The following is a 4,535-nucleotide window of genomic DNA, read 5'->3' as shown; positions in this document are numbered from 1 at the left end:
ATTGGCCAAGTGGCAGCATCAATGGACTCAAGCGTTGCAACAGTAGTGAGGTTGGCCCAGGACCGAGCAGTGTTTCATTCTGCTGTGTATAAGATCGCTATGGGTCAGTATGGACTCGATGACACCTAACAACAACAACAATGGAAGTCCTAAGGAGCTCTGGTATCATAGTGGTTATAAATAAATATATATATATAGAGAGAGAGAGAGAGAGCTCTGGTGGCGTAGTGGTTATGAATCAGGCTGCGAATCTTAAGGTCAGCAGTTCCAAACTGCCAGCTGTTCTGTGGGAGAAAGAGGAGGCTTTCTGCTCCCGTAAAGATTTACAGCCTTGGAAACCCTGTATAGGGTCTCAATGGGTCGGAATTGATTCAACAGCACTTAACAACAACAACAATATATACATATACATTTTTTATCAAGGAAATGGTTTAAAAATTGCAGAGTACCAGGTCCCCAGCAGAAGAGAGAAAGAATCCCTATCAAGTGTCCTTAATATTGGGATCAGGCCACACCTCTAAGGAGGCATCCCTTCAATTGATTGGCTGCTCATAGCTGCTAATCGTAGTGCTACTTATGTCTGTATTAGGTTTCATCGCCAAAGGAATAAGCACATTCCAACTGTTAAACCTCTGGAAATCCTGGCCTAGTCTAGTTGACACAGAAACCTGGAGTCTGTAGAAGTTCTATCTCTCCATGCCATAGCCTCTGCCACCTTCTCTGCTGTCACCATGTTTCCAGGCAGGGATACCACACTTCATTCATGCTCTTTCTTAATGATGGTCATGGGATCACCTGTTCCAAAAATATAGCTACTCCCCACTTTTAGTGACACATATTCTACAATTACAGTTTTGACCATCACAATTAATCATACGAACTATTATTCACAATTGAAATAATAAAATACTAAGAGCATCATCCTTGGAGGCCAGGATGGCTAAGCTTCGTCTCTCATACTTTGGACATATTGTCCGGAGGAAACAGTCACTGGAGAAGGATGTCATGCTGGGTAAGGTGGAGGGTCAGAGAAAAAGAGGAAGACCCCTAACGAGATGGATTGGCCAGGTGGCAGCATTGATGGACTCAAGTGTGGCAGCGGTAATGAGGTTGGCCCAGGATCGGACATTGTTTCATTCTGCTGTGCATGGGGTCGCTATGAGTTGATTCCGACTCAATGGCACCTGACAACAACAACAACAACAACAAGAGCATCAGCCCCCATCCCCTTTAACCAAACCCAACTGTAAAAGAGGAAAACTAGTCAGTAGGAATTCTACTGTATCCCCTCATTCTAAAGCTAAACACACCCATGCAAGCTTGTAAGTCAGCCACTTCATGTCTTTATAGCAGCCCCTCCCTTTTTGATAACCAGTGTCTAAATTGCCTGTCCCCATTAACCCAGTACAATGAAGAGACAAGCATGTTTATTTATATGAAAAATCTTCCATTCTGATTAGAATTTTGAGCAACTGCATTCATAAGCAAAAGTCCAGTCAAACAAATTATAACAATTGACACTTTCTCATAGCATGAAACCTCTTTATCTTCATCTGGTCAGGTTCTGATTCCCATGGGCTAGGTCAGTACTCAAGGGCTCAGGAGTTCACACAGCTCCTTAAACTTCTGGCCAGTTAGCCTTCCTGCTCTTCTTAGCTCAAGGTCACCAGGTGCCAATAGAACATTTCCAAATTCAATCCTTGTCTTCATTGCTGCATTTCCCCCAAGTCCACTCACACATAGATCCAGGTGGTCACCAGCATAAGACATGCCCGTGCCCTTAAACTTTCAGTCCTAGAATTTCTCTGATGGGTCAGCTTTCCTTGTTTGGATGCCACAGAACCTCAAAACTCCAAACTGTGTACTTCTTTTCTCTGCTTGAATCTCAGGTTCTCCCAGCAGTTCTGGGTTGGTCTATGTGTCTTTTCAAATGCAAATGTACCAACTCTAAAGGTTCTGGGTGAGGCTCAAGATTCCACCTAAAGCTCTGTACTCTACAAAGGCTTAAAGAAAAAAAAATTACCCCCACCCTCACGACTTCTAATTCCCCTTTTAGCAAATGCAATCAAGTATAGGCTGAATGCAGGTTTACCAACTCTCTGTAATCATAAGTCCCAATATTCCTATCACACATGTATGTGTATTTTACAATAATAGGCAGGAGAAACCAATATCCATCAGGCAGTCCAACACATAAACCTTTTAAAACACTCAAGTTCTATCTTCTTCCTTGGATTAATCCCATTCATATGCATATGGTCTTGGACCTCTGAAAGTGTGGATTCCAGTAGGCCTAGGCGAAGTTTCAGTAATCCTTATTAACCAGTATGTCATAAATTCCAGTCAACTCCGGAAGCTGCGGCTCATCCATCCTCTGAAATATTTTATCCCAGCCCCTTCATTCTTTCTCCCATAAAACCTCACAATTACCTAGGTCTGGAGCAATTTCAATGAATCATGCTCAGCAACTGCTTAAACCAAGTGGGAACCATGTCTGATTACTCTGAATCCACAAGAAAGAAAGAGGACCAAACTAAAAACCAGCCCAAACCAATTCCTATGAAGTGGAGGTCAGACATGCTTCTGCCCTATGTCACTGGACTTTTAAATTAGTCAGACTTCTGAACCAATTTAGAAAAATCACCCTTATGATTTTGTTTATCTAGTACTCCACTCTCTGGATACTATATTTAAGATGAGTTTATATTGAGAGAGTCCTGGTGGGTTAATGCACTGTACTTCATTGTCAGTTTGAACTGCAAGGTTGATGGGTCAAGCTCACCAATAGATAGTCACTATGTGCCAGAATGACTTGACGGCACTTAACAACAACAAATACCTTCTTTAGACAGCCTAAGAGATGACTATACACATGGACCTCACCAGATTGTGTGGATCATGACAAACTATGGACAGCATTGTGAATTACGAGTATTCCTGAACACTTAATTGTACTCATGAGGAATCTGTACATGGACCAAGAAGCAGTTGTTCAAACAGAACATGGGAACACTGAATGTTTTTAAATTAAGAAAGGTGTGTGACAAGGTTGTATTCTTTCACCATACTTATTCAAACTTTATGCTGAGCAAATAACCCGAGAAGCTGGGTTCTATGAAAAAAAATGTGGTATTAGGATTGGAGGAAGACTCATTAACAACCTGCGATATGCAGATGATACAACTTTGCTTGCTGAAAGTGAAGAGGACTTAAAACATTTAATGATGAAGATCAAAGAGCACAGCATTTGGTATGGATTACATCTCAATGTCAAGAAAACAAAAATCCTCACTACTGGACCAGTAAACAACATTCTTATCAATGGAGAAAGGATTATTTAATTTTCTGTTTTCCCCACTAGATGAGGGCATGAGACATGTTATTATTCATAATCACATTCTACTAATAGAGCCTGACACATATTAGGGATTCTATAAATATTTTTTGAGTGAATGAATAAACACAAACCCATTCCTTCTTGTAAAACAACCATGGCTTGCTTGAAGCTAGGCTACTTTGTGATCAAATTCTTGTCTTCATTAAGTGCCCTCTTCAACTGAATGACTACATTCAGGCTTTGTAGACCAAACAAAGTCATTATTGTCTCATTCCATCTGTATCTGCCCATCAATGTAAATAAAAAACACTTGCTTTAATAGTTGATTTTTATCTGTTGTAGTTTGCAAGAAAAAGAAAGTTAACACTTTTCAACTGTTTAAACCATGCTAAAAATGATGGTAAAGCCCTATCTGCGTCCCTAAAATATTCACTAATCTGTTGTTTATCTGATTCTATCAAACTCTCACATTCTTGCAGGTAGGAAAGTGTCTAATATCTATTCCTGGTGCCTATCACAATGTATGGCATATAGCATACGCTTCATCAATATCTACTGAAATGAGCTCTTTCTGAGCATTAAGAACCTCTCCATTGCCTGCAGAAAAATGGAGGGGCTGGCCACTTATGCGTCTTGTGAGTAGTCAGTGTCCCTCTTTCATTTGTTTGGTGTTGAACACTGACAGATGAACAATGCTCTGCAAACAGATTAAAAATGTCATTGTGAAGAGAATTAAATTAATTTGATGATACCTTGATATCCTATCTAGATGAGGATCATCTACACTGTAATTTCTTATCTTTCAAATCTGGTTTACCTTTTCTCTGGCTGTTCTGCGTGTGCTACCTTGGGTAATGATATGTTGCTAGAATCATGGGTTCTCTTTTGTGGTTAGCAGTCCAATGCTTATCCTAGAGCACCACACTAGGACTCCTTTTGTGGGGCCAGTAGGTGGGTTCAAACAGATGACTTTTCAGTTAGTAGTTAAATGCTTAACCCTTGTAACAACAGGACTCCTGGATATTTTGCCTTAATTCTAAGAGCAAGACAAATAGACATATTAATTAAAGTGCCATGAATTCTGGGTACCCAATGATATTTAGGAGTCCTGGTGCAGGGCTGTAGGATAAGCACTGAGCCACAAGGTTGGTTTGAACTGTAAGGTTGGTGGTTCAAGCCCATGAATGGTGCCTCAGAA

This window comes from Chrysochloris asiatica, unplaced genomic scaffold, assembly GCF_000296735.1.
Source record: "Chrysochloris asiatica unplaced genomic scaffold, ChrAsi1.0 scaffold00013, whole genome shotgun sequence".
NCBI lineage: Eukaryota > Metazoa > Chordata > Mammalia > Afrosoricida > Chrysochloridae > Chrysochloris > Chrysochloris asiatica.
The sequence above is the reverse complement of the archived record's forward strand: the minus strand, read 5'-3'. Positions refer to the sequence as shown.